The 18264-nt window shown below is 43.6% G+C and overlaps 1 long non-coding RNA gene across 1 annotated transcript in view; it reads right to left on the reverse strand.

The window, feature by feature from the left end:
• LOC144493363 (uncharacterized) overlaps positions 1-18264 on the reverse strand; it is a 40085-nt gene that overhangs the window by 12390 nt on the left and 9431 nt on the right. Inside the window, exon 2 of the long non-coding RNA XR_013497734.1 lies at positions 3645-3677. This is a non-coding gene — a long non-coding RNA (uncharacterized LOC144493363). The remainder of the gene's footprint in view (positions 1-3644; positions 3678-18264) is intronic.

The following is an 18264-nucleotide window of genomic DNA, read 5'->3' on the forward strand; positions in this document are numbered from 1 at the left end:
ATGTTAGCCCAGAGTTGCATGTTGTGACCTGGAATCGATAAAGACATCGAAGACCTCGTTCGACACCTTAACTTCACAGTAACTTCATTGCAGTGTTAATGAAATCCTACTTGTGACACTAATAAATAAACTTTAAAACTTTAAAAAAGTGTCAAGTACAGCACCGCTTACTATCCTCTGCTCTTCTGCACACATTTAATGGCCACGTCGGCCGTGGGTTCAAGTCTATGTTGATTTTGTGGGCCCCTTCATGGCAGCATGTTTCTCCCCATTATTGATATCCATCCAAAACGGATGGGCATTCATGAGATGAAAACTGTGACATCCTTAGCCACAATTGATAAACTACGGCAGATATTCGCCACACAAGTTGCCTAAAGTGCTGGTCTCTGACAATGGGACTGTATTTACAAGTGAAGAATTTCAACACTTGATGCAAACCAATGGGATCCAGGACGTAAGAACCGCCCCCTAGCACCTAGCCTCAAACAGGTTTGCTGAAAAAGCCATCCAGGCGTTGAAAGAAGTCCCCTGTGTCTTTACAACTTTGAATAGCCCATTTTCTACTAACATACTAAAGAACTCCTCATACCTCTACAGGAGTTACCCTTGATGAATTGTTCATGGGAAGACATCTTTGGACAAGACTCCATCTAATATTTCTAAATTTAGTGGGGAGGGTAGAGGCAAAACAAGATGCGCAGAAGAGATATCATGACTCCACCACATTTGAGAGGGCTTTTCAGGTAAACTATTTATTTACATAAGAAATTTCAATCGAGGTCCAAACTGGGTCCCTGGGATGATCATGGCCAAGACATACTAGGGAGGAGAAAGAAGAAGCATATGAACCACCTGAGGAAAAGAGAACCACACATAGTACCAATTGAGCAATCTCCCTGCTACACCTGTTCGTGTGGCTCCAGCAATTGCAAGTGAAACCCTGAGGAGGGGCCAAGTAATATTCCAGTAGGAATTGGAGGGGTTACTGGCACTAGAGTACTGTGCAAACTGGAAGCTTTCCTGCTGCCGTTTCAGATGAAGCTACATCAAGTGATGAAGCACCTGTTAAAGAATTGCTCTCGATGAATTAGAAAATTTCCCAGATAGACTTACTTATTGAGAGACTGTTAAGCTTCCCCTCCTCCCCCTTTGCTGTGTAATGTTGTAAATAGTTTTGTTGTTGTTAAACATTAATAAAGAAATGAAGAGGGAGGGTTGTTGGTGACGTGTCCCTTTGTGGTGGGGAGGGTGGATTCATCGATCCAATCACAGAAAAGCGACTGACAGTTGAAGTCCGGGAGTCGTTGTATATAGTTGTTTTTCCATAATAAACCTCCTGTTTGTTTATCTGCCTTGTGGTTAGCCAATTCCTCACAGTCATTACACTATGGATCGGGAGTTACATGTAGGCCAGACCAGGTAAGGATGCCAAATTCCTGAAAAGAGATCAGTGAACTGAAAAGAGATCAGTGAACCAAACAGATTTTCTTCCCTCAAGGACATTAATTAGTGAACCTGACAATCGACATTGATTTCATGGTCATCATTAGACTTTTAATTCCAGATTTGTATTGGATTCAAATTTCACCATTTGCTGTGATGGAATTCAAACCACGGTCCCCAGAGCATTACCCTGGGTCTCTGAATCACTAGTCCAGTAACAATACCACTGCGCTACTCCCACCCCAACATGTGTAGCTGTGAAATAAAAGAAGTTTACTTGTATGATGTAATCATTTATGCTGTTAGATGGTTGTGATGTTAAGTTTGTGTGAAATGGATGTAACACCAGCATAAAGATATCATCATGGTTACGAAGATTTATTTCTTTCAAAGGAGAGGTGCTGGAACGCTAATGTAGTTTTAAGTGATCTATGTTTATATGGTTCAATATTAGAAATAAAGTTAGTGTTTCTGTGTAAGAAGGGGTAAAACTCTAGTTAGATTCATGTTAAAGATGTTTGCACATATGGGGTATTTGTTTTCATTTTAAACTGTGCTTGTATTGTGGTTAGGGAGTTTATGGTGTGAAAGGCAAACAGAAACTTGGAGAAAGAAAGAGTTGTTGCTTAGCAACCTGGGGCATCTTTAGGATAGGAAGTTTTTTTGAGTTTAGTTTTGGCTAAACCCACAGCAGTTGGAGCTTAGCAGTGAGAGAGAAGAAAACACTCGGCCCTGCTAGAAGCAGGAAAGCCATACAATTGAGTAATGGGTAAGAAAGCAAATCCAGAAACTAAAGGGCATTTAGTTCTAGAAACTAAAAAATGAAGAGATGTTTTCAAGAAGATTGAAGTAAAAAGAAAAACAGGAATTGGAATTTGAGCAGGATACTATTAACTGAAATTAAAAACTGAACTGGAATGGACAGACTGAGTGAAATCAGGTTAAGAAAAAGCAGGTATCTGAAGCAATCATAAGGTTGGTGTCCTTATTTCAGTCTTTGGAGCAATAGTATTCAACTGGGGACTGAGTGCCTGAGAGTTTGGCTATTCAAGACAAAGGAATACTGAAAGTTAGAAATCCTCCAGGTAGATCCTTAATTAAAACAGCTAATGGAAAGCATCGTTTGAAAAAAGATTCTAAGGCATGTCTGTTTGAGAGTGGAGTTTGGAAACACTCATTTGGAAACCAGAGTCCTGTGAGATTAGTAGCTCACAGTGTAATAACCGTTTGGAGAAGAAAGCTGCATGAGATTGATTGGGTGACACCTGCCACTTGGTTTTGTGGGGGTGGCAGGGGCGGGGAAGGGGGGCTGCATCTGACCACAGTTGGCCTGTTGGATTACAAGGACTGTGAATTACTGAGAACATTGTAGCAAAAGGTATGTTTTGTGACCTGTGTTATCCTTAAAATCTATGTACATTTATGAAGAGAAGAAGGAGTGAAGGAGTATTGTGTTATAGTCCAACTTTTCATGTTTAATGCATTCTTCTGTTGTTAAAGGCAGTCCTGTGACTGGATATCCATGTTTTCTTTAAAAAAAAAGTAAAGGTTATGGTCTTTAGAGCCAGGGTTCCATTCTGTGACTTCCCATCCAGTAGTAACATTAACTGGGATCGTTAGGCAACAACCAGTCTTCTCCCACAGCTGGATATCGACATAAAAGTTCTCCCAGATGGGACATACAAAGCTAAAGTGAGACCAGAGCCTCAGGATTTCAAAGAGTGACTTGGAGATTAAGATGTTAGAGTGGAATCCCACCAAGATGGGAGTAATAATCCTGAAAGTTTTCTTAGCTCTGACCAGATTCATGGAAATGTAGAATGATTGATATAAAAGCTGCATTTTTGCTGAAAGACTTGAGAGGTGATTTTGAATCTGTATTGAAAGATTGAAAAATGCATCAAAGGTTTGGTATTTCCCAGTTACGTATGTCTTGCTGAACGTAGTCTACACTCAACTGAAAATAGATCAAGCAATATTCTAATGATGTCACAAAGGGAAATATTCAGGCTCCTTTATGATGATTATTTCTTTTAGGGAGATTCTGTGGAATTTAAGCAATTTGTTATAAATAAGATTAAAGGAGAATGTAAGATTGGAAGTTAGGCTTCAGGAGCTTTTAAATATATAGGCCTAGACATTAAGCAGAATAGGTTGGGAGTAAAGTTGAATCAACAATCTTATCTGGAAAGCGTTACTCGTATTCCGATAAATCATCGTAGGTCTTGCGTCTAAAGAAGAAACAGAGCAGTTCAGAAGCTTGATTAGACAGTAGAATTGGCTACACAACAGTTTTGATGTATTGGAATCAAGTACTATTATGAAACAAGCTACAATTGGAGATGTTTCAATGGTAAATCAAACATTAAAAATTAAATGAGAAATGCATACTAGACATGAAATTAGATGAGAAACATCATGTGATAAACAGGGTACAGAAAATCATTTTTTTTCCTCTTTGATTTGTTTTGAAATATTGTTTGTGTTAAGTTTCAATTTAAAGAAAATATGGAATCTATTTGTATGTTAATTGTATTATCAAGGTTAAGGATACACAGGTGAACAGCATTGATTGATTTAAATCCCTGGAGCTCAAGGAGTTCTTTCCCCCGCAGGAGGCTTAGTAACAGTTTCTTTCATTTCACGTCTCTAAATATTGGTAAATAAAAATTATAAAGAAATAATTGTTAGGATGCATCATTAGCCCCGGGAATAACGTTTTGATTTAATTAAGTAGTGGGAAACTAATGAAAATATAACAGGAAAGGGAAGGCCAAGGCTGATGAGCAGAATTCACAGCATCACAGAATTGATATGGCGCAGAAGGCCATATGCGTCAGCTCCTCAAGTGTGCAACTCAAGAGCTTCAGGTTTTTAGGTGTCCAGATCACCAACAATCTGTTCTGGTCTCCCCATTCCGACACTATAGTTAAGAAAGCCCACCAACGCCTCTACTTTCTCAGAAGACTAACTAAATTTGGCTTGTCCTTTACAACTCTCGCCAACGTTTACAGATGCACCATAGAGAGTATTCTTTCTGGTTGTATCACAGCTTGGTTTGGCTCCTGCTCTGTCCAAGACCGCAAAATACAAAGGGTCATGAATGGAGCCCAGTCCATCACGTAAACCAGCCTCTCATCCATTGATTCTGTACACATTTCCCACTGCTTCAGAAAAGCAGCCAGCATAATTAAGGACACCATGCATCTTACTCTCTTTCATACTCCTTTTCACCTTCTTCCATCAGGAAAAAGATACAAAAGTCAAAGGTCACGTACCAACCGACTCGAGAACAGCTTCTTCCCTGCTGCCATCAGACTTCTGAATGGACCTAATTCGCATTAAGTTGATCTTTCTCTACACCCTAGCTATGACTGTAACACTATATTCTGTACTTTCTCCTTTCCTTCTCAATGAACGGTATGCTTTGTCTGCATTGCGCGCAAGAAACAATACTTTTCACTTTATACATGTGACAATAATAAATCAAATCAAAATCACCTAGTACCATTCCCCGGCCTTCTCCCCATAACCCTGCACGTTCTTCATTTTCAGATAACAGTCTAATTCCATAAGAAATAAGAACTGGAGTAGGCCATTCGGCCCCTCAAGCCTGCTCCACCATTCGATAGGATTATGGCTGATCCAATATTCCTCACATCCATTTTCCTACCCTTTCCCTGTAACCCTTGATTCCCTTACTGATCAAAACTTTATCTTTTTCAGCCTTAAATATACACAAGGACTCTGCCCCACAGCTCTCTGTGGCAAGACGTTCCAAAGATGCGAAACCCTTTGAAAGAAGAAATTCCTCCTCATCTCCATCTTAAATTGGCACCCCTTTATTTTGAAACTATGCCCTCTGGTCCTAGACTCTGAGGGGAAACATCCACTCAGGCCATCTACCCTGTCAAGTCCCTTAAGAACCCTATGTGTTTCAATGAAATCACCTCTCATTCTTCTAAATTCCAATGAGTAGAGTCCCAACTGTTTAACCTTTCCTCATAAAACAATCTCTCCATACAACATCATCCTAGTGAACCTTCTCTGAGCTACCGCCAATGAAATAATATATTTCCTTTAATAAGGGAGCCAAAACTGATTACAGTACTCCAGATGTGTTCTCACTAGTATCTTGTCCCTTTTGAATGCTTCAGTTGAACCTGCCTCCTCCACACTCTCAGGCAATGCGTTCCAAACCCTAGACACTTGCTACGTTAACAAGTTTTTCCTCCGATCACTTTTGCCTCTTCAACTAATTACTTTAAATCTGTACCCTCTCCTTTCTCAATCCTTTCACAAGTGGAAACAGTTTCTCTCTATCAACTCTGTCCAGACACCTCATGACCTAAGATGGGTGAAGAAAAATATGGGCACTCATGACAAGATACAAGGCAAGGGTCTGTGAGAGGATAGTGGTGATATGGAATGGGTAGCACAGCTGTGAGCAGAACATTTCTTCAAGGCAGTTAGAAAGGGAGCAAAAGCAGCCTTTTAATGGTCTAAAAGCAAGTTGAAGTGATTTTTTTTTTTAAACTTACATTTTTCGGGGAAGGTTTTTATATATTTTAACATTTTTTGTAACATTTTCAAAGAAATTACAGCTGGCTGTGGATTGAACTGGGAGACATAGTTTGTATACACACAACAGTGCTACCTAACATTGGATTCCCTGCAACATAACTAATGGTAAGTATATTTGTTTAAATTACTTCTTGGCATTTAAAAACTGCTTTACGTGAATATGTTGTAAAACATGTAATTCTTTAAATTTTGGTTAAAATCTGCCACATAAATTTCAGTTATTGTGAAAATATTTCATCTTCAAGTTTTCAGAAACTGTTTTGAGCAATTTGTGGAGAAAATATACAATGGAAACACCCTGTGACAAGAACCTGTATGCATATTATGGTAGGAGTCAGTTTACCTAACCCAATTCCATGATAAATTTAGATACTAGACTTCGTACTGGAAAAAAACAGACACAAAAATTATAGAAACATATATGTCAACACGAAATAATATCTTCTAGATAAGAAATGCAGGGCGGCACGGTGGCACAGTGGTTAGCACTGCTGTCTCACAGCACCAGGGACCCGGGTTTGATTCCCAGCTTGGGTTACTGTATGTGTGGGGTTTGCACGTTCTCCCCATGTCTGTGTGGCTTTCCTCCGGGTGCTCCGGTTTCCTCCCACAGTCTGAAAGGCGTGCAGGTTAGGTGCATTGGCCCGAACAGGCGCCAGACTGTGGCGAGTAGGGGAATTTCACAGTAACTTCATTGCAGTGTTAATATAAGCCTTACTTGTGACTAATAAATAAACTTTAACTTTAAGTGCATGCAACAATGTTACTTTTAATAAGTAAATTATTAAGTATATTCATCAGTTGAAATTACAAATGAAAGTAAGTTTTGCCTCAGTACAGAACCATAGTCAGATCCCATCCAGAATACCACGTTCAGTCTCAGGCACATCTCAGAAGAATATATTCTCCCTTGCAATGGGTGCAGTGCAGATTCACCAAAATGTTTAAACTATGAGGGTAGGTTCCACAATCATGTATTGCGTTGAGTAGAGAAGATCTAATTAAACTGTTTAAATGATAAGGATTGAACAAAGAACAGTACAGCTCAGGAACAGACCCTATAGCCCACCAAGCCTGCGCCGATCATGTTGTCCCATCTCGACCAACCGCCTGTATCCCTCTTTATTCATGTGTCTATCCAGATAAGTCTTAAATGTTGCTAATGTATCTGCCTCAACCACCACACTTGGCAGTGCATTCCAGGCCCCCATTACCCTCTGCGTGAAAAACTTCCCCCGCATATCTCTACTGAACCTTTCCTCCCTGAACTTAACCTTGTGCCCCCATTTCTGCCTTGGGAAAAAGCTTCCAACTGTCCACCTCATCTATGCCCCTCATAATTTTATAAACTTCTATCAGGTCGTCCCTCAGCCTCCGTCTTTCCAGGGAGAACAATCCCAGCGAATTCAGTCTCTCCCCGTAGCTAATACCCCCTCTACGAGGCAACATCATGGTAAACCTTTTCTGTACTCCCTCCAAAGCCTTCACATCCTTCAGGTAGTGTGGCAACCAGAATTGGGCACAGTATTCCAAATGTGGCCTAACCAACATTTTATATAACTGCAACATAATTTGTCAACTTTTATACTCAATGTCCTGGCCATAAGAACATAACAATTAGGAGCAGGAGTAGGCCATCTGGCCCCTCGAGCCTGCCCCGCCATTCAATAAGATCATGGCTGATCTTTTCATGGGCTCAGTTCCACTTATCTGCCCACTCACTATAATTACTTTACTGTTCAAAAATTTATCTATCCTTGCCTTAAAAAACATTCAATGAGGTAGCCTCAACTGCTTCACTGGGCAGGGAATTCCATAGATTCACAACCCTTGGTGAGAAGAAGTTCCTCCTCAACTCAGTTCTAAATCTGCTCCCCTTATTTTGAGGCCATGCCCCCCAGTTCTATTTTCACCCGCCAGTGGAAACAACATCCCTGCTTCTATCTTATCTATTCCCTTCATAATCTTATATGTTTCTATAAGATCTCCCCTCATTCTTCTGAATTCCAATGAGTATAGCCCCAGTCTACACAGTCTCTCCTCATAAGCCAATCCTCTCAACTCTGGAATGAATCTAGTGAATCTCCTCTGCACCCCCTCCAGTGCCAGTATATCCTTTCTCAAGTAAGGAGACTAAAACTGTACACAGTACTCCAGGTGTGGCCTCACCAGCACCTTATACAGCTGCAACATAACTTCGCTGTTTTTAAACTCCATCCTTCTAGCAATAAAGGACAAAATTCCATTCACCTTCTTAATTACCTGCTGCACCTGCAAACCAACTCCATGAGATTCCTGCACAAGGACACCCACGTCCCTCTGCGCAGCAGCATGCTGCAATTTTTTACCATTTAAATAATAGTCCATTTTGCTGTTATTCCTACCAAAATGGATGACCTCACATTTATCAACATTGTACTGCATCTGCCAGACCGTCGCCCACTCATTTAGACTATCTATATCCCTTTGCAGACTTTCAGTGTCCTCTGCACACTTTGCTCTGCCACTCATCTTAGTGTCATCTGCGAATTTTGACACACTACACTTGGTTCTCAACTCCAAATCATCTATGTAAATCGTAAACAATTGTGGTCCCAACACTGATCCCTGAGGCACACCACAAGTCACTGATCGCCAAGCAAAAAAACATCCATTTACCCCCACTCTTTGCTTTCTGTTCGTTAACCAATCCTCTATCCATGCTAATACATTACACATAACACCGTGCACCTTTATCTTATGTAGCAGTCTTTGGTGCGGCATCTTGTCAAATGCCTTCTGGAAATCCAGATACACCACATCCACAGGTTCCCCATTGTCCACTGCACATGTAATGTTCTCAAAGAATTCCACCAAATTAGTCAAACATGACCTGCCCTTCATGCTGTGTCTTGCCATTGAGACAACTTATATCCAGATGTTTCGCTATTTCTCCCTTGATGATAGATTGAAGCATTTTCCCGACTACAGAAGTTAAGCTAACCGGCCTATAGTTACCCGCCTTTTGTCTACCTCTTTTTTTAAACAGTGGCGTCACATTTGCTGTTTTCCAATCTGCAGGAACCACCCCAGAGTCCAGTGAATTTTGGTAAAGTACCACTAGTGAACAATGAACAAAGAAAATTACAGCACAGGAACAGGCCCTTTGGCCCTCCAATCCTGCACCAACCATGCTGCCCGACTGAACTAAAACCCCCTACCCTTCCGGGGACCATGTCCCTCTATTCTTATCCTATTCATGTATTTGTCAAGACGCCCTTTGAAATTCACTACCGTATCCGCTCCCACTACCTCCCCCGGCAACAAGTTCCAGGCACCCACCACCCTCTGTGTAAAAAGACTTGCCTCGTACATCTCCTTTCAACCTTGCCCCTTCAACCTGTGCCCCCTAGTAATTCACTCTTCCACCCTGGGAAAAAGCTTCTGATTATCCACTCTGTCCATGCCTCTCATAATCTTGTAGACTTCTATCAGGTCGCCCCTCAACCTCCATCGTTCCAGTGAGAACAAACCAAGTGTCTCCAACCTCTCCTCATAGCTAATGCCCTCCATGCCAGGCAACATCCTGGTAAATCTTTTCTGTACCCTCTCCAAAGCCTCCACATCCTTTTGGTAGTGTGGCGACCAGAATTGAACACTATATTCCAAATGCGGCCTAACTAAGGTTCTATAAAGCTGCAACATGACTTGCCAATTTTTAAACTCAATGCCCCGGCCGATGAAGGCAAGCATGCCGTATGCCTTCTTGACTACCATCTCCACCTGCGTTGGCACTTTCAGTGACGTGTGTACCTGTGTCGTTCGCAAACTTACTAATCAAACCAGTTACATTTTCCTCCAAATCATTTATATATTCGTATATATATATTTATATATATATATTATATATTAATTATATATATAAAACAAACAGACGCACTCTTCCACTGCTACCCTCTGTCTTCTCTGACCGATGGTAGTCATGATGTGGAGATGCCGGCGTTGGACTGGGGTGAACACGGCAAGAAGTCTCACAACACCAGGTTAAAGTCCAACAGGTTTATTTGGTAGCAAATACCATAAGCTTTTGGAGCACTACTCCTTCGTCAGATGGAGTGGAAATGTCCACTCCATTTCCACTCCATCTGACGAAGGAGCAGTGCTCCGAAAGCTTATGGTATTTGCTACCAAATAAACCTGTTGGACTTTAACCTAGTGTTGTGAGACTTCTTACCGTGTTCTCTGACCGAGCCAGTTTTGTATCCACCTTGTCAGCTCATCTCTGATCCCATGCAACTTCACCTTCTGCACCAGTCTGCCATGAGGGACCTTGTCAAAGGCCTTACTGAAGTCCATGTAGACAACATCCACTGCCCTACCCTCATCAATCATCTTCGTCACTTCCTCGAAAAACTCAATCAAGTTCGTGAGACACGACCTCCCCTTCACAAAACCATGTTGCCTCTCACTACTACATCCACTTATTTCCAAGTGGGAGTAAATCCTGTCTCAAAGAATCCTCTCCAATAATTTCCCTACCACTGATGTATGGCTCACCGGCCTGTAATTACCTGGATTATTCTTGCTACCCTTCTGAAACAAAGGAACAACATTGGCTATTCTCCAATCCTCTGGGACCTCTCCTGTACAGTAAGAAGTCTCACAACACCAGGTTAAGGTCCAACAGGTTTATTTGGTAGCACAAGCCACAAACGTTCGGAGCACTGCCCCTTCATTAGGTGAGTGGGAGTTCTGCCACTCACCTGATGAATGGCAGTGCTCCGAACGTTTGTGGCTTGTGCTACCAAATAAACCTGTTGGACTTTAACCTGGTGTTGTGAGACTTCTTACTGTATTTACCCCAGTCCAATGCCAGCATCTCCACGTCATGACCTCCCCTGTAGCCAGTGAGGATGCAAAGATTTCTCTCAAGGCCCCTGCAATTTCCTCCCTTCCCTCTCTCAGTATTCTGGGGTATATCCCATCAGGCCCTGGGGACTTGTCTACCTTAATGTTTCTCAAGAACCCCAATACCACCTCCTTTTTGATCTCAACATGGGTCAAACTATCTACACATCCTTTCCCAGACTCATCATCCACCAAGTCCTTCTCTTTGGTGAATACTGACGCAAAGTACTCATTTAATACCTTGCCCATTTCCTCTGGCTCCACGCATAGATTCCCTCCCCTGTCCTTGAGTGGGTCAACCCTCTCCCTGGCTATCCTCTTGCTCTTTACATATGTATAAAAAGCTTTGGGATTTTCCTTAATCCTGCTGGCCAATGCTTTTTCGTGACCCCTTTTAGCCCTCCTTACTCCTTGCTTAAGTTTCTTTCTACTTTCCTTGTATTCCACACTTGCTTCGTGTGTTCCCAGCCTCCTAGCTTTGACAAATGCTTCCTTTTTCCCTTTGACTAGGCTCATAATATCTCTCGTTATCCAAGGTTCCTAAAACTTGCTATACTTATCCTTCATCCTTACAGGAATGTGCCGGTCCTGAATCCCTATCAACTTACACTTGAAAGCCTCCCACATGCCAGATGTTGCTTTGCCCTCAAACATCTGCCCCCAATCTACATTCTTCAGTTCCTGCCTAATATTTAGCACCTTATCTTGAGGACTACACTTATCTTTATCCATCAGTACCTTAAAGCTTACTGAATTGTGGTCACTGTTCCCGAACTGCTCCCCAACTGAAACATCGACCTCCTGGCTGGGCTCATTCCCCAATACCAGGTCCAGTATGACCCCTTTCCTAGTTGGACTATCTACACACTGTTTCAGGAAGCCCTCCTGGATGCTCCTTACAAACTCTGTCCCATCCACGCCCCTAGCACTAAGTGAGTCCCAGTCAATATAGGGGAAGTTAAAATCTCCCACCACAACAACCCTGTTACTTTTACACCTTGCCAAAATCTGCCTACATATCTGTTCCTCTATCTCCTGCTGGCTGTTGGGTGGCCTATAGTAAACCCCCAACATTGTGACTACACCTTTCCTATTCCTGAGCTCTACCCATATTGCCTCGCTGTATGAGCCCTCCGAGGTGTTCTCCCGCAGTACAGCTGTGATATTTTCCTTAACCAGTAGTGCAACTCCCCACCCCTTTTACATCCCCCTCTATCCCGCCTGAAACATCTGTATCCTGGAATGTTAAGCTGCCAATCCTGTCCTTCCCTTAACCAGGTCTCTGTAATGGCAACAACATCTTAGTTCCTAGTACTAATCCAAGCTCTAGGTTCATCTGCCTTACCTGTTACACTTCTCGCATTGAAACAGATGCACTTCAGTCCACCAGACCCACTTTGATTAGCAATCCCACCCTGCCTGCTGTTTCTCTGAGTCTTACTGGCCCTACTCTCTGGTTCCTCTTCAGCTAATTCACCTTTGCTTTGGTTCCCACCCCCCTGCCAAACTAGTTTAAATCCTCCCGTGTGACACTAGCAAACCTCCCGGCCGGAATATTTATGCCCCTCCAGTTTAGATGCAACCCGTCTTTCTTGTACAGGTCCCATCTGCCCCGGAAGAGACCCCAATGGTCCAGATATCTGAAACCCTCCCTCCTACACCAGCTGTTTAGCCACGTGTTGAGCTGCACTATCTTCCTATTCCTAGCCTCACTGGCACGTGGCACAGGGAGTAATCCTGAGATTACAACCCGAGAGGTCCTGCTTTTTAACTTTCTACCTAACTCCCTCAACTGCTGCTGCAGGACCTCATCATTCCTCCTACCTATGTTGTTATTACCATTATGTACCACGACCTCTGGCTGTTCACCCTCTCCCTTCAGAATGCTTTCTGTCTGTTCAGAGATATCCTGGATCCTGGCACCAAGGAGGCAACATACCATCCTGGAGTCTCTTTCACGTCCACAGAACGCCTCGTGCATTTGCTATTTCCCCCACCATCTCTTTTAGTACCCTGGGATGCATTCCATCAGGACCAGGAGACTTGTCTACCTTTAGCCCCATTAGCTTGCCCAACACTACCTCTTTCGTGATAATGATAGTTTCTAGGTCGTTACCTGTCATAGCCTTCCTGTCATCAATTTTTGGCATGTTATTTGTGTCTTCCACTGTGAAGACCTACACAAAATACCTGTTCAATGCCTCAGCCATTTTCTCATTTCCCATTATTAAATCCCCCTTCTCATCCTCGAAAGGACCAACATTTACTTTAGCCACTCTTTTTCATTTTATATATTTGTAGGAACTTTGCTATCTGGCCGATGAAGGCAAGCATGCCATATGCTTTCTGCGCCACCTTTTCCACCTGTGCCGCCACTTTTAAGGATCTGTGAACCTGAACTCCCAGATTTCTCCTGATGGTTCTGTCATTTCTTTTATAGCTCCCACCTGAACTGGACCTACCAAAATGCATCACCTCGCATTTGTCAGGATTAAATTCCATCTGCCATTTCTCCGCCCAATTTTCCAACCTATCTATATCCTGCTGTATTACCTGACAATCTTCAGCACTTTCCGCAACTCCAGCAATCTTAGTATCATCCGTAAATTTGCTAATCAGACCAGCTACATTTTCTTCCAAGTCATTTATATATGTTACAAACAACAGAGGTCCCAGAACTGATCCCTGTGGAACACCACGAGTTACAGACCTCCATTAGTTACAGATTGCATAAAGTAGATTATAGAGAATTGATTTCCTTTTGTGGGAGAATCAAAAATAAGGTGACAATCTTCAAATTAAAGCCAGGTTATTAAGGAGGGAAATCAGAAAGAATGTAATTAGTAGAAATCTGTAATTCTCTTCTCCCCGAAAGGCTGGGGGTGGGACAAAATGAGCTTTTAAGACTGACAACAATAGACTTTTTTAGATCAGAGAATCAAGGGATTATGGAGATAAGACTATGGAGTTAAGGTTAGAATAACATAGAACATAGAACATAGAACAGTACAGCACAGAACAGGCCCTTCGGCCCACGATGTTGTGCCGAGCTTTATCTGAAACCAAGATCAAGCTATCCCACTCCCTATCATCCTGGTGTGCTCCATGTGCTTATCCAATAACCGCTTAAATGTTTCTAAAGTGTCTGACTCCACTATCACTGCAGGCAGTCCATTCCACACCCCAACCACTCTCTGCGTAAAGAACCTACCTCTGATATCCGTCCTGTATCTCCCACCACGAACCCTATAGTTATGCCCCCTTGTAATAGCTCCATCCACCCGAGGAAATAGTCTTTGAACGTTCACTCTATCTATCCCCTTCATCATTTTATACACCTCTATTAAGTCTCCCCTCAGCCTCCTCCGCTCCAGAGAGAACAGCCCTAGCTCCCTCAACCTTTCCTCATATGACCTACCCTCCAAACCAGGCAGCATCCTGGTAAATCTCCTCTGCACTCTTTCCAGCGCTTCCACATCCTTCTTATAGTGAGGTGACCAGAACTGCACACAATATTCCAAATGTGGTCTCACCAAGGTCCTGTACAGTTGCAGCATAACCCCACGGCTCTTAAACTCCAACCCCCTGTTAATAAAAGCTAACACACTATAGGCCTTCTTCACAGCTCTATCCACTTGACTGGCAACCTTTAGAGATCTGTGGATATGGACCCCAAGATCTCTCTGTTCCTCCACAGTCTTCAGAACCCTACCTTTGACCCTGTAATCCACATTTAAATTTGTCCTACCAAAATGAATCACCTCACATTTATCAGGGTTAAACTCCATTTGCCATTTTTCAGCCCAGCTTTGCATCCTATCTATGTCTCTTTGCAGCCTACAACAGCCCTCCACCTCATCCACTACTCCACCAATCTTGGTGTCATCAGCAAATTTACTGATCCACCCTTCAGCCCCCTCCTCTAAGTCATTAATAAAAATCACAAAGAGCAGAGGACCAAGCACTGATCCCTGCGGCACACCGCTAGCAACCTGCCTCCAATCCGAAAATTTTCCATCGACCACCACCCTCTGTCTTCGGTCAGACAGCCAGTTACCTATCCAATCGGCCAACTTTCCCTCTATCCCACACTACCTCACTTTCATCATAAGCCGACCATGAGGGACCTTATCAAACGCCTTACTAAAATCCATGTATATGACATCAACTGCCCTACCTTCATCAACACACTTAGTTACCTCCTCAAAAAATTCTATCAAATTTGTGAGGCACGACTTGCCCTTCACGAATCCGTGCTGACTATCTCGGATTAATCCGCATCTTTCTAAATGGTCGTAAATCCCATCCCTAAGGACCCTTTCCATCAATTTACCAACCACCGAAGTAAGACTAACCGGTCTATAATTACCAGGGTCATTTCTATTCCCTTTCTTAAACAGAGGAACAACATTCGCCATTCTCCAGTCCTCTGGCACCATCCCCGTGGACAGCGAGGACCCAAAGATCAACGCCAAAGGCTCTGCAATCTCATCCCTTGCCTCCCACAGAATCCTAGGATACATTTCATCAGGCCCAGGGGACTTATCGACCTTCAGTTTATTCAAAACTGCCAAGACATCCTCCCTCCGAACATCTATTTCCTCCAGCCTATTAGCCTGTAACACCTTCTCTTCCTCAAAAACATGGCCCCTCTCCTTGGTGAACACTGAAGAAAAGTATTCATTCATCACCTCGCCTATCTCTACTGACTCCATACACAAGTTCCCACTACTGTCCTTGACCGGCCCTAACCTCACCCTGGTCATTCTTTTATTCCTCACATAAGAGTAAAAAGCCTTGGGGTTTTCCTTGATCCGACCCGCCAAGGACTTCTCATGTCCCCTCCTAGCTCTCCTAAGCCCCTTTTTCAGCTCATTCCTTGCTAACTTGTAACCCTCAATCGAGCCATCTGAACCTTGTTTCCTCATCCCTACATAAGCTTCCCTCTTCCTTTTCACAAGACATTCCACCTCTTTTGTGAACCATGCTTCCCTCACTCGGCCATTTCCTCCCTGCCTGACAGGAACATACCTATCAAGGACATCCAGTATTTGTTCCTTGAAAAAGTTCCACTTTTCATTAGTTCCTTTCTCTGACAGTTTCTGTTCCCAACTTATGCCCCCTAATTCTTGCCTAATCGCATCATAATTACCCCTCCCCCAATTGTAAACCTTGCCCTGCCGTACGGCCCTATCCCTCTCCATTGCAATAACAAAAGACACCAAATTGTGGTCACTATCTCCAAATTGCTCTCCCACAACCAAATCTAACACTTGGCCCGGTTCATTTCCCAGTACCAAATCCAATGTGGCCTCACCTCTAGTCGGCCCATCCACATATTGTGTCAGGAAACCCTCCCGCACACACTGCACAAAAACTGCCCCATCCAAACTATTTGACCTACAAAGGTTACAATCAATATTTGGAAAGTTAAAGTCCCCCATGACAACTACCCTGTGACCCCCACACATATCCATAATCTGCTTAGCAATTTCTTCCTCCACATCTCTATTACTATTTGGGGCCTATAGTAAACTCCTAGCAACGTGACCGCTCCTTTCCTATTTCTAACTTCAGCCCATATTACCTCAGTGTGCAGATCCCCCACGAAGTGCCTTTCCGCAGCCGTTAAACTATCCTTGATTAACAATGCCACTCCTCCACCTCTTTTACCAGCTTCCCTACACTGAGTGAAACATCTATACCCCGGAACGTCCAACAACCATTCCTGTCCTTGTTCTACCCACGTCTCCGTAATGGCCACAACATCGTAGTCCCAAGTACCAATCCACGCCCCAAGTTCATCTACCTTGTTCCGGATGCTCCTTGCATTGAAGTAGACACACTTCAACCCACCTTCCTGTCTACCAGTACCCACCCTTGACCCTGATACCTTCCCCAATACCTCACCACCCTCACTGACTTCTGGACTACAACTCCCTTTCCCACTCCCCTGACAAATTAGTTTAAACCCCCCTGAAGAGCCGTAACAAATTTCCCTCCGAGGATATTGGTGCCCCTCTGGTTCAGGTGCACCCCGTCCTGTTTGTACAGGTCCCACCTTCCCCAGAACGTGTTCCAATTATCCACGTATCTGAAACCCTCCCTCCTACACCATCCCTGCAACCACATATTTAACTGCACTCTCTCCCTGTTCCTCAACTCGCTATCACGTGGTACCGGCAACGTACCAGAGATGACCACATGTTTCGTCTTGGCTCTCAGCTTCCAGCCCAGCTCCAGAAATTCCTGCTTTAAATCCCCGTCCCTTCTCTTACCTATGTCATTGGTACCAATGTGCACCACGACTTGTGACTGTTTCCCCTCCCCCTTCAGAATCTGGAAAACACGGTCTGAGACATCACGGACCTTGGCATCCGGTAGGCAACATACCATCCGTGAGTCTCTTTTGCTGCCACAGAACCTCCTATCTATCCCTCTAACTAACGAGTCCCCAATAACTATCGCCCTCCTGCTCTCCCCCTTTCCCTCCCGAGCCACAGAGACGGACACAGTGCTGGAGATCCTCTCACTGCGGCTCCCCACTGGTATGTCATCCCCCTCAACCGTATCCAAAGCGGAATACTTGTTGCTAAGGGGAACGACCACCGGGGATCCCTGCACGGACTGCTTCCTCCCAGCCCCTCTCACCGTCACCCATCTGTTTTCAATCCTCGGAGTAACTGTATTCCTAAAGCTTGTGTCTATGGCCATCTCTGCGTCCCTGATGATCCTAAGTTCATCCAACTCCAGCTCCAGTTCCCTAACACGGTTTTGGAGGAGCTGCAGATGGGTGCACTTCCCACAGGTGTAATCAGTAGGGACACTGTCGTCGTCCCTCACCTCAAACATAGCGCAAGAGGAACATTGCACTGCCTGCACACCCATCCCCTCTAGATACCTTGCCAGTACCAGGTAGAAAGTGCAAAAATGAATTCAACTCACCCCTACTCGCCCTTTCAGCCTAAGCCCTGTGAGCCAAAGTCTTATAGCTCACACTCTGCTTCCCACACACTACACTGCCCGCTCCCGACGCTGCCCGCTGTATACTGCAGCCTACCTTTTATACTTCACGCGCTTAAAAAAACCCTTCCCAGACTCCTTTGCTGCCCACTTCTAGTTTTCACTTTAAACTTGAAAAACTGCTGTTAAAGTAAAGGCCAAAAAAATACACACACTAGCTGACTAATTAAATAAATAAACAATTCAATTAATCTCTCACCAGCACTGCTGCCTTCAATCACCCCTCTCAGCTTGCTCCAGTGGATCAATGAGGGGGAACCTCCCAGAATAACCAATGATCTGGTTGAATGATGAAGCAAACTCATGTGACTAAATGGCCTACTC

Source organism: Mustelus asterias, chromosome 5 (assembly GCF_964213995.1).
Source record: "Mustelus asterias chromosome 5, sMusAst1.hap1.1, whole genome shotgun sequence".
NCBI classification, from domain to species: domain Eukaryota; kingdom Metazoa; phylum Chordata; class Chondrichthyes; order Carcharhiniformes; family Triakidae; genus Mustelus; species Mustelus asterias.